The following is a 19020-nucleotide window of genomic DNA, read 5'->3' on the forward strand; positions in this document are numbered from 1 at the left end:
GTGCTTCACTTTGTGGCTGTGCAGGTCCCAGTGGAACCCCTTGTGCTTCGCTTTGTGGCTGTGTGGGTCCTGTGTGTTTACTTTGTGGCTGTGCAGGTCCCAGTGGGTCCTGTGTGCTTCACTTTGTGGCTGTGTAGGTCCCAGTGGAACCCCTGTGCTTCGCTTTGTGGCTGTGTGGGTCCTGTGTGTTTACTTTGTTGCTGTGCACGTCCCAGTGGGTCCCGTGTGCTTCACTTTGTGGCTGTGCAGGTCCCAGTGGGTCCTGTGTGCTTCACTTTGTGGCTGTGTAGGTCCCAGTGGAACCCCTGTGCTTCACTTTGTGGCTGTGTGGGTCCTGTGTGTTTACTTTGTGGCTGTGCACGTCCCAGTGGATCCAGTGTGCTTCACTTTGTGGCTATGCAGGTCTCCATCACCCACTCTGATCCTTCACTAATGAAATCAAACCCAAATTCAAGCCAGAGTGCTGCATCTTGTCTTTTCACTGAACAGTGCTGCTAGGTCCATGCTCTGTTTGATATGCAGTGTATAGCTCTTACGCCGATGCTGCTTACACTTGTTACTGACTGTTCACTGGAAGCTCAGCCTAGCTACACTTATGCCCCGTAGACTCCTTGACAGCTGAATGCTTGTAATGTACTATTTGCCTTACTTGTACATCACCTTGCATAAAAGTGTCTGCTAAATGTAAATGTGAAAGAAGCACAGTGACCTTCAATTTGAGTTCCTTCAGCACACTACTCATTCACCAGTGTTCTGGAATCAGAAAAGAATGGCTGGCCCATAGAAGGCATAGTTGCATTGCATACCTGAAATGTAATGAGACGCTTTAAAAATGACCGAAGTTTGATTTGAAATACAGTGACCTGGTGCTATGAAACAGACCATGTAAAACTGCAAATATACTACATTATAGAATGTGCTATAAAAAGAATTGCTGTATTGGTTTGGGTTTCCTGGGAGGGGGCAGTCATATACAACCTATGCTGATAAACAGCAGTCTTATTCTCTATAGAAGGGAGAGCTCCACCTGCAGTCTTCCCAGCTTGTTTTTTCCTGCAATGATTGTGAATTAAACAAAAAAATATCCCCAGGTTCTTGCTTGTTCTCTGACCTACTCCTGACTCCCATGTTGTTAGATCTTTCGTGCTTTGTGATTTAGGTCTGTTTTTTTAAAGTAATATACTGAAATGTGTTTTCATGTTGTTCGTGTTTTTGGGCAATGCCAATGGGATTCCTACTTCTACAATACACATACACATGCTGTATGGAATAAATCTGAATTATTGATTTTCTTATTATACATCTCCCAAAGGTTTCTTGAAATAGATTGTTATGCATATTTCTCTTAGTGCTTCATTCCGCAGGTAATTTTCACATGCCAACAACAGAAGTGATCATTCTTGAAGCAAACATTGTTATTTATATATGTCTACTTCACGACAACTTTTACAGTCTGCCAGATGTCCTAATGAATCTGCAGTGCCTAGAAAACCTCCAACCACATGTACAGTAGTGAGCCTGGAGCCCATGCACCGACAGCTCTAGACCTTCTTTAGCGGGGCTTCAGCCTTGCTAGTTTTTGTTTTAGCTCCCCCTGAAAAATTGTTTTTCGAAATCCATTTCTAAATCCGGTAATGCTTTACATTAACTGCAGCTTAATAAGGCATTTGTAGAACATTTATAAGCAATGTGGATGTATACCTTTACATCCTAACATACCTTAATGTAACTTTAATATATCTTAATAAAAAACATTTTTTGATTAAATGATTGTAATGTTTAACATATGTTTGTTATTAATGTACAGCTGTTAAGGTGTACTTACATGCTACTTATTAATGCATTATGAAGGTGCAGTTAATGTAAAGCATTTTCCTAAATACATGTTTTCGTAAAGCATACTGTGCAAATTTTATAGTTAGGGTCTCCTTGCCACCTCCTCAGCAAATCTGAGCCCCGCCTAAGAGTCAAATTCTAGAATTGCCACTAAGCATATCCCAAGAAACACAGGAAACAGCCTGCAAGGGACACAATTCATTATAGCACAAACAATTGGTAATTTAGAGACACAAATAATTAGTGTAAATGCATGTCTTTTGACTGTGGGAGGAAACCGCAGCACCTGGAGGCAAATTGAGCAACATAACTGTAATATCTGGAAATAAATCCAGGTCCATTTAAAGGTATAGAGTATGATTTACTTACCACTAGTACTTGCAGTAAAATCACTGACTACATACACACCAAATAATAATTGTATTCCCCAGATGGGGAATACATATGTGCGATGGGCTGGCCCCCCATCCTGGGTTGTTCCCTGCCTCGTGCCCATTGCTTCCGGGATAGGCTCTGGACCCCCCGCGACCCAGTAGGATAGATGGATGGGAATACATATGGTTTTGGGGCCAGCCTGCTTCCATAGACACTTTACTGTTCACGTTCTACCTTTTCCAGCCTTATTTTGTTATATGGGTGAAATTCTGGATCTGAACAATTTTGAGGCAGATCATCCAAAAATTGAAGCAACGCTACTTAGCGGCAGTGTGATAAGTTTAAAATAATTTTATGGATGGTATTACTACTTCAAAAGAAAAATAAACATATATAGATGAATATCTACGTCTGATTTCTAATTTCTCCAAAATTGAAGCAAACACTTGATCACGTGAACGTAGTAACTCTAAAAGTATCTGATGGACCTTTTTCAAACTTTGTAAACACACAAGATGTGGAACTGGTCAAATTTTGAGACAAATCATTCCAAAATGGAAGCAATACCATAAAGTGAAAGAGAAAAAAAAAGTAAAAAGAGTGGCAATCCATTAGCTAGTTAGCAAAATTGTTACATTTTAGTGGTAGCTGGTCAGCAAAGTTTACTTGCCAGCAGTTTCATGGAATGGATTTCCATAGTCGAGGAACTGCATGCAAGCCTCACATCATCAAGAGCAAAGCCAAGCATCAGAAGAAATGGTGTAAAATATGCCACCACTGTACTCTGGAGAAGTGGAAACGTTCTGTGGAGTTATGAATCACACTTCTCTGTCTAGCAGTCTCGTGGACGAGTCTGGGTTTGATGAACGCCAGGTGAAGGTTACCAATTGTACACTCCCAATTTCGTGGGAACAGTTTGGGGAAGGAAGGCCCTTTTCAGTTCCAGTATGACAGTGCCTCAGTGCACAAAGCAAGGTCCATAAAGACATGGTTGGGTGAGTTTTGTGTGGAAGAACTTGACTGGCTCACCAAGAGTCCTGACCTCAACCTAACACCTTTGGAATGAATTAGAACATGAATTGCGAGCCAGGCCTTCACGTCCAACATCAGCGGCTGACCTCACAATTGCTCTTCTGAATGAATGGGCAAACATTCCCACAGACACACTCCAAAATCTTGTGGAAAACCTTCCCAGGAGAATGGTAGCTATTATAGCTGCAAAGGGGGGCCAACTCCATATTGATGCCTGTATATTTAGAATGGGATGTCATACAAGTTCCTGTGGGTATAATGGCCCGGTATCCCAGTACTTTTGTCCATATAGTATATGAAAAAATACCATTAGTATTAGTTACCATCTAAGCCTAGTGTACGTAAGTTAGATATAGAGGTTGGGGGGACGTGGGAGTAATAGGGGTTAGATGGGGAGGTGAAGAAGTCATCTGGGAATACATTGTTGTCATTCTGATGGCATCTAAATTAGATAATGATCTAGTTTACTGATAATGGCTATTTCCATATGTATAACTGAATGTCTTGAATTATGAAAGGTATGAATACATCAGGACAGAATGTGAACTTTTATTTCACCGTATTTTGGTGTGCTGAAGGTCTACTTTGCATGGGTGTGGCACTCTTGGGTAACCACTAATCAGAAGTTGGCTGCTTAAATGTATAACCTTCATGGAGGTGGCTAGTTTAAAAAACAAACTGTTGAAGCATTTTAAAGGAGTCCACTTGGCAAACTGTGAAGCAACTCTGCAAGTGCAGTCCAGCAGCCATGCTATTCACCTGGGATATCAGGAGGAATGTGGCGTTCAGGTGAGTTTTAAAACAATATTAATTAGTTTAGTTACTTTGCTTAATGCTACAGGGTACATTTTACAGGTTGCTAGTTACTTACCTTACCTAACTGGATGTGACTGCTAATGGTAATTCCAGTACCATAATCTCCTCTGTGCATAGTTTACAAATGTCTGTGTATGTATATAATAGCAGTGCTTCACCAAAAACTAGTATTTTATATTTCCAGATGAGCAATGGTGATAAATTAAGCTGTTCAAATACCGGTTTTATATTAAACCGCTCGATTGTCGTTTATACCAGGGTATTAGTAGAAGGAAAAATAGTTGTAAGAGCACTATATATTACTTAGTTATACCACAGTCTGGTGCTTTGCTGCTGGAGAGAACAAGGATTTTGGGGGAGATGTGATGTGCAAGCTGATTCCACCTAGCTGGCTTCTGCAGTGTGACGACCTTTCAGAGCAGTATATGGTATATAGACGCGCCGTCATTAATCTTGGCTACCGTCAGTTGTTGCCAGCCACTTTGAATTATTACCAAGCCTTCTCCTCTCAGTCTAGAGTTTTTGTGTTGCATGTTCCAATACGTATATGCAGTTTTATGGAGAGATGCTGGATGTAGGTGGCATGGAGGCCATATTAAAAGCAAATTACTACAACAAAAATTGAGTTTAGTTGCTCATGTATTTCAAATTTTATATACCAGGCTGATTCAACCAGATTGGTCAAGGGTGGGCTCATTCCACTTAACATTTTATTATTAGAGAGCATTGAACTAGCACTAAAATAAAACTTGCCCTTTGAATAATTAGAAATAAAAGTAACCATCAGCATAAACGGACATTCGTCTTAAGTGAAAGAGCTACTGGTTGCTGAATACTAAAACTTCTGTTAAGTAGTGTTTCATAATTGCGTAGAGAAGTATGATTGGGCCCATCCTGAGTGTGACCATGACAGGCAAATGATGGGATAGACAAAAAGTGATCACTGGAAGGACACCTGGTTCTGCAATAATTCAACTCTAGGAATGGAATGCATGGCCATTGTTTGAGCAATGGGGGAGCTGGGGTAGGGGCAGGCGTCTGTGGGGGTTTTAAACACAACTCAAACTGACCATCTGTCCAATCGGGTCTGACATTTCTAACACTTCTCTGAGTGTGTAGCTCAGTGGGTTATGACACTGTGCTTATGATCGGAAGTTTGCCAGTTTAAATCCCAGCATCAGCAGAGTGATTTCTTTGTTGGGTCCTTGAGCAAAGGCTCCCAGTTGCTCTAAGGACTAGCTTACCCTGTTTTCACAAAACATGTACATTGCCAAATAAAATAATGTAATTCCCATAACATCATTTCTGTGCAGATGCCACTTTTAGTTCACTGTCTCTTTGTTAAAGACACACACATCACAGACCTCTTGGCGGTACAGACTATAAAGTCTCAGTTTTGAGTCTGTGTATCGTGACGGTTTGCACTCAGAAATGAAGAGCAAGCCCCTCGCAGCCTCACGGTGGTCTGCAGCAAGCTTCCTTTTCCGGTTTATCGTGTGCGTTTTTGTTCAGAGTCCTTCTGTGAGCAGAGGCAGAAGCAGAGGGAGATTAGGAAACAGCGGCATTTGACTATATATACCAGGAGCAGGGGGCAGCTCCCTGTCAGTGGCCTGCTGAAACAAGCTAGCTTATCGACAATAATTCACACGTGTCCTAGTGGGAGGACGGCTTGCATAAATTAGCCCTCCTGCAGCCCCCCACACTGTGGTTTCCTCGTCTGTAATTGGTTTCTTTGTCTTTGTTTTAGCGCCTTCTGACTCCATTGTGAAGTATCTGCTTTGTAAACGGACTCCATCAGTGCGCGCCGACACACAAAAAACGGAGTTTAATTACGGGTGCCCTGCTGCTCTTCGTGTGACATCATGCCTGGCCATAGGATACACTACACCACCAAGGCTGTTTATGGCTCTGTCTCTACAGTTTTACATTTTATTTATTTGGCAGTCACTCTACAATTGAAAGCCGGGTCAGCCAGTTCCTGGAGCAGTTGGGGTTAAGGGCCTTGCTCAGGGGCCCAATGGTGGAACCACTCTGCTAACCCTGCGATTGGAACACAAGGATTGTCAACCTCGTTAACTTGTGTGTGTCTGTGGCAAAATGTTTTGATTTGAGAAATAAACCTGTATAGGCTACATTTCTAAGATATCATGTCCGTGATAAAAATTGCATTTTGATCAAAATGTTTATCAGAATTCTCCAAGCACCCCTGTTTGAACTAGGAAACCTTCTGATCAGCTGAGCCGCACATCGCCTGCTGAAAAGATCCTTGAAGTCTTTTTGTACTTCAGAGGAGCTGTCAGACTATCGGAGCTGGGAATTACGCCGGGATATGAGGATACGGTGTCTTTCTATGTGCATGCGTGTGGCGATATAGCTGAACAGAAGAGGCGTAAATGGAACACCTGGCCTTGTCTGTGGCCAGCGTAGGTCAGACTCTGAAGGATGATGGGTCCCTGGCTTTGGCTGCTGGCTGAAGACCTGAGGGCACGCACTGTGTAAAATCTCATTAGATAAACAACAGCCACAGGTGGACAGGTGAGCTACGTGGGGGCTAGACGGGGGGTATGAGCTCTGCTAACTGACACTCACAAGCTTTCACCACTTAAAACACCCCATAGTTCAAACAGCAGGACTCAACAGTTACATCCAAATAGTGACAACCACTGCATGGAATGGAAGGTATGTCACAAGTAGTGGTGTAACTGGGATCAAACAACAACAGCAAGAATGACTTCCAAAATTCAGGATACAATGCCAGCCCAGATAGGAAATGGATACCACTCCATATATCTTTCAGAGGTAGCCTAGAGGGGGGGGCGCGGTTGTAACCCCTCAATAATCAAAACCAGTCAATACAACCCCCTGGACCCCCTTAAATGATTGAAGACCTCAACCCCTCCAATGCGCATCCCAAAGTTATGTCCTTGATGTCACACATTGTAATTGTAGGACAAGACAATTAGGTAACAAGGGAACAAAGTATTAGCAAGGTTAGAAATATAAACAGGAATTAAATCAAATAACTACTCTAATACGTAATTGACTCAAATACCTCACAAGAAGTGGTGAAACACAGTTTGACTGAATTTTACCTGTGAGTTATTAGAATTAGTGCTTTTTGTAAGTATAATCGTACTTTTCCACCACACCAGGTACTGTACTTTTGGTACTATAAGAAAGTGCCCCCCAGGACTGGAATTTGACACCCCTGGTCTAGTGAGTTAACTTTAGCTGGCAAGCCAGGGAAATACGCTACTCTGACGCGTGAACCCTCTTTGTGTTCATAGAGCTGGAAAATCTCTGTCAGGCACCTCCAATAAATATCTAACTTTAACATCAATTTGATAAACACACTAGTGGTATAACAGACCCTGGTTGTATGTGAGTCGCAGATTAACTGCAAAGCTTAACCGTGAGTGTGAAGGTTTTATTGCCGCTGTCACTTTTTAAACTTAAAATCATTTCTCACAAAAGAGAATACCTCGCTTACGAGTGGGACACGGGGATTTTAGATTTTCTGTAAGAAAATGTTCTGTAAAAAAAACTGCACGAATGCAATAGCATGATCGCCATGGCATGTTTAGTGGAATCCGCTTCCCTCCTTCTCATAATACATGCGTCGCGTGTCTGATCACAAATTCTATTTTTCAGAGATAACTTAACTTATTTTATGATCTTGTGAAACAACTTTGGTCATTTTGAGATCTGGGGAAAATAAGTCGTAATCTAGACATAAAACAGAAAAAGGCAATGGTGTATTCGTCTACAGACGTTGTCCAATGCAGTGATGAAAAGACGGCTCGCGCGCCCACTCCGTAACGAACACGCGTGGACTCTATGGGATCGCTTCGCCACTCCAGCGCTACAATATTTATTCCACCTGCGACACTTTTATAATTCATTATTAAATCTGGCCAGCAAGTCGAGCTTTCGTTTTCCTCAGAATAAAAAAGGTGACATTATTCCGCTAATAAGTCGATAAGTAGTTTTATTGCTGGCGCCGGGGACAAATCTATACCGGTTTTGGATTGAATTATCCGGTTATACTGAGGGTTTGGACGCGATGGCCCGTCCCGGCCACTTTCGTTGGGGTCGCACTTCCAAGTTCTGAGACCAGGTGCCATTGCCTGCGGTGGAAACGCATGGAATTAGTGCCGGATTGGGAAGACGTCCGGCACCGCCTTGGTGGAAATGAGGTATCTGGAAGCTGCATAAGACGCCAGCTTATTCTAGTGTTCATGAGTTTTACCGGATCTGACTGTAAGACGGATCTGCTGACTTGGGGCGGACCAGGCCTGGAATCCACTGCTTTCTGTGAGGAATAGAATTAAGCAGAAAAAACTACAATAAAATACAGGTAAGGCATTTTTAAATAGTTGTATTTACTGTTTCCTAACCTGGGTACATTGGAAGTGACGTGAAAAAGCTGGTGACATGTACGTATCGCTAAACCGATAGAGACAAATTTTACATGGATTGTTGCCAGTGGGTAGGGTTTTCCAAATGTGTTTTACCAACGGCAGAAGTCTGCAAAATGCTTATTATACCAAGGGAACCCCAAATTACCCTGCCTGTGAGCGTGAGTTAATTAACAATTCAAGTTTGTTTATCCATATAAGTAAAACTTGGAAATTGGCTACTGTTTGGTTGTTGGGCGCAAGCTCACTGGTATTAATGGGTATTAAAGACAATGAGACAATCTGACAAACTCACAGAAACAAAAGCAATTCTTGCCAATCATATGATAGCCTTTTAAGAATGGATAAGTTATGCATAGCAAACGCACTTTTGTTTGTGTTAGCTGAGCTATGTGCTACTGGTAATATCATGGAAGAAGTGTCGGTGAAGAAAACAACAGCTCAGCAGACCAAAAATCTTTAATGATTTTTGGTGGTACTTTGGCAGTTTAAAGTGTCACACGCAGCACAGTGTTACTGTAAACTCTGCCAAGAACTTCCATCCATTTTCCAAACCGCTTATCCTACTGGGTCGCGGGGGGTCCGGAGCCTATCCCGGAAGCAATGAGCACGAGGCAGGGAACAACCCAGGATGGGGGGCCAGCCCATCGCAGGGCACACACACACACCATTCACTCTCACATGCATTCCTACGGTCAATTTAGCAAGTCCAATTAGCCTCAGCATGTTTTTGGACTGTGGGGGGAAACCAGAGTACCCGGAGGAAACCCCACGACGACATGGGGAGAACATGCAAACTCAACACACATGTGACCCAGGCGGAGACTCGAACCCTCGGTCCCAGAGGTGTGAGGCAACAGTGCTAATCACTGCACCACCATGCCGCCCCTCTGCCAAGAACTTGTGCCAACTAAAACTGGAAATATTATGATCTGTTTTCACCATTTGAAACATTGCCATCCAGTAGAATGTACAAAATGCAAGCACTTAGTCAGAAACACCGACAGGTAGGGTTTCCACTTTCAATCTGAATGAGAATCAGAATCAGAACTCACTTTATTGCTAGTATGTGCTATCTGTTGTCTGCAGAGGTACAGTCATTTATGTAAAGACAAAACAGAAGGGGTGTGAGAACAGGGCCCTGGGGGCATCCTGTGCTGAAGGCCCTAAGGTCAAACAGGTGGGATCCCAGCCTTACATATTGCTTCCTGTTCATCAGGAAGCCGGTAATCCACTGACAGGTGCTTGGGGGTACAGATACCTGAGAGAGCTTGCTGTGAAGATGTGATGGAACAATATTATTGAAGGCTGAAGGTGAAGTCCACAAACAAGACCCTGACATATGTGTTGGATGAGTCCAGATGTTGATGAATGTAGTGGAGGGACAGTGTCACTTCTCCACTGAGTGATTTTCTCTGTGTGGAAACTGCAGATGGTCAAGGAGAGGGTCTGTGATGGACTTGAGATAGACCGGCATCAGGTGTTCAAAGGTTTTCTTAACTGCTGAGGTCAGAGTAACTGGCCTATATTAATTTAGTCAAAGGATCTTGTCTCTGAAGAAATATGACACGTGGCTAATAATACTTAGAACATATTTTGTCCTTTTCAAGTACATAATGGGCACTGGGTATTCATGTTTGATTCCCTAAAGATAGGAAACATGAAATAGCATTACATCATTAAATCTATCCCTAGAAATAGATTTACTATAAAATAAACCACATTATGAAACTATAAAAGTGCTATAATTTAGGAGCACATCCACCAGCAACACTAAATATGATGGTTGACGACTTAACGTGGTATACACAGACCAAAGACTGAAGGATGCCACTTCAGAATCTGAAACTTTCTCCATTTTATTGTTATGTAATGATGAGTTAGATGTATCAAAAACAACAATACAATCAAAACAGATGACTTGTAGAATCCTGACTCAGTTTGTTTAAGTTTTACATGCTTTTCAGCTTTCCGATTTCGTCAGTGATATAATGGAGTAGATAAGGGGGGCATTCAGTATATGTAATGGTAATTAACTGAGGAAGGATTAACAACAACAAAAAAAATCACTGTTGTATGATAAACAGGCAGAGCGGATCAGAACAATTCACGAGAATTCATCTCAAATTGCAGTGATTTAACTGATCAGATATCAGTGTCGGAATGGAGGGCACTCTGTGGCCCCCGGCAGCAATTTTCAGTTATTACTCTAGATCCGCACCTCGAATTACACTTGGTTTCTGTGTTGATTTCCATGTTGAATACTTTTATTATCGAGTATTATTGCCTGATTTCATTATCCGCTACAAAACTGGACAACGACCTGGAGGCATTGGCTTTGGAGCCTCTGAAACCATGTGGGGAAAGAGCGGGAAGGGGGCCATGGTTTGAATATTGTTGCTTCCCGCTTCAGAATTATAATCTGGCATGTGAGCCACTCACAGTGCTGCTAGCCATGCATCTGAGCGCATAATGACTCAGGGACAGCAAGGGTGCTGTGCGTCACAGTGATGAGGCACGCTCCCTGTAAAATGCCTCTCACAGATAACATCAGCGTCGAACCGAAGGTGAACATTGGCCGACTCCCTCCTGCATGCAATGGCCTCGTCAGTGTCACTGTGAGTGAGGTGTCCATGAAGACAGGACGGGGGCCATGCGGAAGGCTGTTAGAGTGGCCCTATGCATATTTGTGTGCACTCATGCGAGCTGGGAAACGGGAAAAAGGATGAAACAGCCCCTTTATCCTAATGGCCCAGCCTCGTCGGCCAGGTGCCTGTGGCATTTGAATCGGCTTCCTGTGTGAAAGCACAGATGGGTGGCCATGAAGGAAGAATGTTTGGGGACGGCATGAAAGGAGATTGTGAAAGCTAGGCTAAATACTGGCGCTGTGCTCAATAGCGATTTTCAATCTGCCCCCGCCCCCTGGTCATGGTACAGGGCGAGTCCTTCGGCGCCAGTCACGACAGAGGTGCCGATCTCGCCCTGCGGGGGGCGGTGTACTTTGCTGATTGTGATTTGCCACTTAAGCGTGACTCATCCGGCTCCATGTGCCCTTCAGCCTGTCTTTCAATAGTGCAATTAGCGGGAGACTGTGGCGGTGACACTGGTGCTGCACCTTGTTAATGGTTTGTGGAGACTGCGAGTTTAATTTAATAAGTCCTGCCATTTCATTTCGGCCCACTGCCTCGGTGGGGGGCAGAAGGTAGGGGACCGTCCTCAGGGTGCTCACCTACCTGCCCGCCTTCGTCCGCACAGTCGTCACGCTGTGCCATGATGAATGTCAAGCAGCGAATCTGTAGTGATGGGAGGTTTGTCACCGATCTGGGGGTCTAGCACAGGCTGCGTTAACCCCAGGCTGGGTGACACCCTCAAGCCAGGATCCAGGTTAGACCTGAAAATCATAGGCCCAATTTTGATCGAATCATAATACATTTGAGCACTGTGATCTTCTACTGTAATTTATCTTCTGTGATGTATAATATAGATCCAATTTTAGGTATTTACGCATGTATATATGAGACAGTTCATTAAATTCATATGCCAGTAACTTATGTCAGCTGGAAGTTTATGCTCTCTTCTATTTTCTAACCGCGTATCCTGGTCATGGCTGTGGGAGGGCTTGGAACCTATGCCAGGCAGCATGGACACAAGACTGAGGTATGTCCCAGGCAGGATGCCAGTGCATGACAGAACACACACATACTGTACATGCTTATATGCTATGGCAACTTAGAGACACCAGTTAGTGGGAGGGAACTGGAGCATCTGAAGGAGACTGGTGTGATACAGGGAGAACATGTTCTGCACACAAAAATGGAGGTGAGAATGTCTGAAGTTGGGGGGGTGTGGTGTATGAAATTGGCAAAAAAAATTGAAAAAGTATGTGGAGACTTGTGTTTATTTTAGGAATTGGCTAATTAAGCTACACACTTTGCTGGCAAAGGTGTATAATTAGGCACACAGCCATACACTCCTTTAGCGACAAACACTGGCAGCAGAATGGGTGGCATACAGAAGAGGTTAGTGACTTTTCACTTGGCACCATAATTGGATACCATCTTTACAACAAGTCAGCTTACCACAGTTCTGTCCTACTGGAGTTGCCCTGTTCAACTGCCAGCAAAATGGCTATAGCAGCAAAGTGTGATCTGATTTATGTTAATACTAGGGCTGCCGCGATTAGTCGACGTAGTCAATGACACTGACGCTGAAAATGCATCGACATCAGTATTTTAAATCGATGCATCGTTGCATTTTTTAAAATCATTTTAATAAAATTACCTTTATGAATTCTAAAATGTTTCAGTTCATTATAACGAATGGTTTCCTTTTAATAGTATTTTGAAATTGTGGGAATAGTTCACATGATCACAAAACAAACAAGTGGTTTTACACTGAGGTGTAGTGGCATACCATGGCGGCACTAGTGCTGTGCATGAGCACCGGAAGAGAAAATATGCAGGCGTTAATCCAGACCACCCGAATAGGCAAAACCACCGTGTTGTGTTGTCTTTTCATGTTTTTTAAATTACTATAAGTACCAGAGCTTCTTAATATCTTTTGTCCTTGTCGCTGTCAAATGCACTCATTAATAAACCATAAAGTTGTCTGCTTGCTACATTAGATTTTCCACTAAATAAATGTTTGTGAAAATGTTTAGGCTAAAATCTGGTCTTATTCTATGTTGATTGATGATGCCAGTGTGTGCCTTCGTGCGCGTTGGGATTAGTGTCATTATTGTAAACTAAAACTGAAACAAAAACGGATACCAAATAAAAGCCCTACAATGGCATATAAAATGGATTATTTTCTGCAGGAAAATTAATCCTTTAGATTAATCAACTTATTGATAAAATAGTCCATAGATTAATCTACAGGAAAAATTGTTGTTAGTGGCAGCCCTAGTTAATACCCTTGGTTTTGGAATGAGATGTTGGACAAGTTGCTGTCCACATACTTTTGGTCACAGAGTGTATGTTATGCATACGATATGATATGGGAAGCACTTCTAAGTAAATAAGTACAGTGCTGGATGTGTAACGGCTGACTGGCGTGATCACTTCTTAAGTTGCTCATTTTGGAGACCGGGGCTTTCGGAATGTAGGGAACTAAGACTTTTGAAAAAGCAAAACGACAACCGTTTCAGGTGTTAGATTAAGAGAAAGAAGCAAACAATATGTGTTTATTAATACTTTTTTGACAGAACATGGGATGCTTAGCAAATTTTAATTTGCTAAGCATTTTAATTAGCCATCAAGGAACAGAATAGTGTTTAATTAAATGTATGCATTGCCTCAGTTCCCTGGGTGTTAACCACATGAGTTCGGAGTGTGTTATTTTTTTTGTTCATACCTGATAATAAAGATTTGTTTCCCTTTTGTCCTTCTGTGAAAAGCTCGGTGCTTGTTCCTGTAGCCAAGCCCACAATGGCTTCACTGGCAAATCCTATTTGCACCTGAGCTGCGGCTCACTATTTACATTAAAAGCTATTAGAATTTGACAGCAGGGAATGTTACAGGGGGGTTGCTGATTGAGCGCTGCCAATTGAATGTGGTAATGATGCCATAAAGTCACTTGCGAGGGCGTTTTCTGAAGGTGCTGCAGTCCAGGTGAAGTGTGAGAGTGAGGAGAGGGGGGATTTACATTTTAATCTGTGAACCTTCTTCCATAGTAACTCTAAAGATGGAGAAGGTAGAATGTGGGATTTGAAAAAAACAGTTGTAGTTATTAATGAGGCACTTTCAACCCCCCCCAGTTGCCAGTGGTATCCTCCCCCCTCCCCCGTGGAAATCTGTTCTACAGTGGCACTGTGCCGTTCGGCATGAACACCACAAGGAGGCCATGCTCAGACATACCCTCTGATGGGGCGCAGAATCAGGTAAACTTCTGGCTGAACATGTTTGCAATGGAAAGGCTTTTTTTCATTACATTTGCAATTTATACTTTGAATACCCCTGACAACCATAAGACCTCGGATATGGGAGATAAACCAAAGCATTCAGGGAAAGGTCCCCGTCTGAAAAACACACCTGGCTGTGACATATCTATAAAATATATGAAAAATGATTAGACAGTGACTAATTGCCCGTTTGATGGCTAAACAGACCATTGCCTTTTAATACCTAAAGTAAGGAATGGGATTAATTAAGCAGAAATGTATTCCCCTACTCTGCCAAGTCCCTTCCTGACACTCTGTAAAAATGCTTCGGATGGTGATTCACAGCTCAGGGAATTGGTGGTAATGATGTGAATAGATTTTGAATCTTCATTCATGGGCCGCGAAGAGAGCGCGATGCGGATGAGCTTGCGGGGGAATGAAGGGAGGTCCCACGGCCGGTGCTTGGCGAGACCTTCTGCTCTGAATTACACCGTGCTAATGTCTTTGGAGCGGAGGAGCGTGGCAGGGATGTCGTCAGTTGATTAGTTGCCATTCTCAGAATAATTTAAGCCATTCAGTGGCTCCTGTGCTTTCTGATGTAGTGCTCCATCCTGTGAAAAGGATTAGGATGTTAGCCTGCAAAAACGTGGGGAATATCAAAATCCGATTTCAGTGGAGGTAGGGATGGCTCAAGTGATGATGTATTGTGGTTGGGTTTCACTTCTTTTTTCCTCCTGGTATTTCTGTCCCATTTTGCCATTTCCCAATCCTCCTTTGCACTGTGCTGCCCATAGATAGCGCCCGTCCACCACCACCAGAGCCCGCCAGACGTTCTTGGAGCAGGGTTGCTCTGCTATGCCCTCTATCTTTCCAACTGAGCAGTGCATCTGTGCATTAAAGGCCAGCTAACACCATCTGCTTAATTAAGTTGTTTGTTGGAAGGCACAGAGGAATAAATAGCAATTGTTCATTTGAATTTCTCTGCTGAGCCCTGGAGGATGGGCTTTCCATTTGAGTCTGGTTCCTCCCAAGGTTTCTTCCTTCTAGGGAGTTTTCCTTGCCACTGTCACCTCTGGTTATTCACTGGGGGCTTTGGGCAGAGATAATGTAAAGTGTTTTCAAACAGTGTAGTGTTGTGAAAATGCACTATACAAATAAAATTCAATTGAAAAATAGATTTGAATTAAACTCAACCTCACCACCATACAGAACAAATACAGAAACACTCTTATAATTGGGTGTCTGCCTCTGGGATCCTGAATGTGGCTGTAGGTTTGGATCGATAGGAGAAGCAGCCCCACTATTCATGGTTCACAAGTGAAGGTGACAGGCAGATCAATATCATATTTATTTATTTGTTTGTTTGTTTTACAAAACTGCACTTTCAACAGTCAGGGGATTGTTTCAGGTTTTTCCCCAGTGATGGCAGGTGGGCTGGTTTCAGTGTTCCTAGCAAGGCCTTTCAGACGCATCGTTAAGCCTCTGTTCCACAGAATGGGAAAGTCACAGAATGAATAAATACCTAAACAGCTCTGTGTAGATCTGCTGCTCCATCTTGGATCCATGCTGGCGGTTTTATTTTATTTATTCATACGCTCCCTACTGGGTCTCCGGAGCTGCACTTCTTGACCATTTGGGGTGGAGAAATTAATTTATTTTTCTTTTAAACTGCAGCGTTTTTCTGAGAGATTCTCTGTGCTCATTGTTGATCTGCACCATGGCCATGGGTGCCTGTGGATGGGCAGGTCAGCTGTCTTCCATGGTCAGCGGCAGAAAGCTCCTCAAGGTCGACTGCAGAAAAACCATAACATCCGCATAATCCATACCTGTCTAATTAAGTGACTGTCTGATGAGTAGCCAATCCCAGGAAGTGCTGGGGGCAAAACCAGGAATGTTCAGGAAGGAACGCTAGTTCATCACATATACTGAGGACAATTATAGACGTGGGCTCACTTAAATGACTCATTTTTGGACTGTAGAAGAAACCCGGAGTCAGTGGGAACACTAAAATGTGCTAAAAAGTGACAGTGATAGATGAATAACTGTATCTAGCTGTTTCAAGCTTCTCTATGCTCAACAGACGATAAGTCTGATAGAATAGTTTTAATGTGTTGAAGACACCTGGGGATGATAGGTCACAGTTGTTCAAATGAGGCTGTGATTATGTTTTTCCCTCTAACTGTAACTTTTAAATTAACGTATTGATATTAGAGATACACCGACTGTCCGGTTCAATATCAGACATACATGAGACTGACCCATTGGTCTCCAGTCCAGGCCAAACATGCTGAGAATCAGCCGATTCTGGTCCCTGGTTGGTTGATTGGTGTGTCTCTAATTGATATGTATATCTTGCGTGACGTAGACACAGTCTGTCCGACAACTTAAGAAGGTTTCTATCTTTATCATTCTGATCCACTGGATTCCAGCTTGTGTTGCAATCAGGCCTCCCACTAGGTGGCCATTACTGTCCATGTCTCTCGGCTGATTTGTGCTGATTGTTCCCTGAGAAGGCTGGCCACGTGTTGATGCCCTTGTCCAGTGATGCCGAGCTTTTTAGACACGCATCTCCTTCCTCATGTCTCCCTGGGTGCCTTGTCAGAACGCCGCCATCAGCACCCTGTCAGCAGCCTCCCTCGGCATGATAACCTTTGACCTTCTGGTAATGCAGTGTATAAAGAGCGCCACTCTTGTAAAAACAAAGGATTCACACAGGGTTGCTGCTGCTTTACTTTCCAGCGCAGTGCTTCACCTGACCTGCTGGAGTAATATAATGGTATCTCCATCCATCCATCCATTTTACAAACCGCTTATCCTACTGGGTCGCGGGGGGCCCGGAGCCTATATAATGGTATATAAGTAAAAAAAAAAAAACCTAAAAAAATTGTAATAGGTGTAAGGAATTTGCTGATCTCTGTGGCAAAATAATAAACTATATGCAAATCTAAGAAGCTTTGGACCTTGTGACAATAATATAAAACCATGTAACCATATTTAAAAATGACACTAGTATAAGACTGGAAAGAATTATCAGTGAACAAGCAGAACTCCTGCTTGATATATTCTTCTGATGGGTGGCACAAGTGCCCAAAGACCTTGCCAAGCTTTTCAAGTAATAGTGTTTGTCTGTGGAGAATTTCATTTCAGACTAAGTAGAAATTGGTGAGTGCACATTGCACTTGGTGAGTGCACAAGGTGCACACTGCCTGTGGAATGTCCGATCGCCTAACCCTGTACATTTTGTTATTACATCTAACCGCAGGGAAGACTCATTTGTTGGGGCATTTGGAATGATAGATGGGGCAGTAAGAGAGATGTGGGCCTTCCCTTGCCCAGTTTTGTCTGGCTGCCTGCTCTTACATTCTGATCCCCTTCATGAACCCTTCCTAATCAACCAAGTAAACATTTCTTAGCATGGTGTATTTTCCTGAGATCACTGGGGGCAGGGGGACACAAGGGGGTTCTTATCCTGTTTGTATGCAGGTTTCAGACTGTTTCATTTTGCACAAAACTGTTGAGTGATCGCATGGGGGAATGACTGGGTGACTTACTGTACATTCGGTTAATGAAATTAGCAGCCCCATGACCCATCTGCCCTTCAGTTGGCAGACACTCTGTACCAGTTGTGTGAGTGGAAATGTGTGTATTTGCTTAGATGTACATACGTATTCATTTGTGTTTTATTACGGGTGGAAAAAAACGGGCTCCACTCTGACTTTTTGTAGCACTCATAATTTCCAGTACAGCTTTTCTTAGCATCGTTTGAGGTGAGTTTCACGCCTTAGCATTGGACTTGCATCGAGCTCCTTTGAGCTGATGACAGAGGGCGGAAATTGCTCTCTCTGCCTGCATCACATGACTAAAGTCGCGAGCTGTGGAATGGGGTTTGGGCCCTATTTCTTACACATAATAAAATGAGGGCTGCATATTTTTCACATGCCTTTCTACTAATGGTTATAGATCACAGCTTTTCAGTGAAGCACCAGTGAGCCTCGTGGTAAAAAATGGCGCAGTTGCGATTTAGAAGTCATGGTGAAAGGCAGGTTCTTCAGGAAACCTGGCAGAATGTAAAAATGGAAGAATCCGGGGGATGTGACACAGCATGGGCAGGTGTATAGATGGCGGGGAGGAGGAAGAAGCAGAATGGCAATAAAGGCGAGGACCCCCGGTGGGGGGGGACACTGGAGGGTGTCCCTCAGCCAGTGCCAGAGGCCACTGAGTGCACTACGCTGGTTGGAGCATAAACCCCAGAAGGAGGAAAGGTTTGAGAAAGAAGCGGGGAAGGGGCCAGGAGCAGAGCATCCCCCAAGGAGCACGTCTGGGGAGATGAGTCAGCAGTGAGCACTTTGAGCCGTGCGAGCAAGGCCGATGCCAGCGTGGGAATTATTAGAAGCAGTCTGCCCCCGAGGTAGATGTTGTCTTTGTGAATATGCCCTTGCCTAGCTACTTATTTTTATGAATGTCTGTTCTCTCTCACTGCTGCTGTACTCCTCCTCTGTCATTACTGCTAGATGAATGCGGTAATGAATGCATATTCCTGTGCGATAGCTTACATTTTCATGCTGATGTGCCCATTGAATGTTGTCATGTCGGCTTGGCATAACATCAGTTTTCAAGATGATTGATCACGACAAAGACATCATCACATGTGTTTCTGGGTTTGTG

At 43.3% G+C, this 19020-nt stretch overlaps 1 long non-coding RNA gene across 1 annotated transcript in view; it reads left to right on the forward strand.

Annotated features, from left to right (window-relative positions):
• Positions 1 to 8145: 8145 nt before the first annotated feature.
• LOC125705982 (uncharacterized) overlaps positions 8146 to 19020 on the forward strand; it is a 38260-nt gene continuing 27385 nt past the window's right edge. The window contains exon 1 of the long non-coding RNA XR_007381811.1: positions 8146 to 8416. This is a non-coding gene — a long non-coding RNA (uncharacterized LOC125705982). The remainder of the gene's footprint in view (positions 8417 to 19020) is intronic.

Source organism: Brienomyrus brachyistius, chromosome 13, assembly GCF_023856365.1.
Source record: "Brienomyrus brachyistius isolate T26 chromosome 13, BBRACH_0.4, whole genome shotgun sequence".
NCBI classification, from domain to species: domain Eukaryota; kingdom Metazoa; phylum Chordata; class Actinopteri; order Osteoglossiformes; family Mormyridae; genus Brienomyrus; species Brienomyrus brachyistius.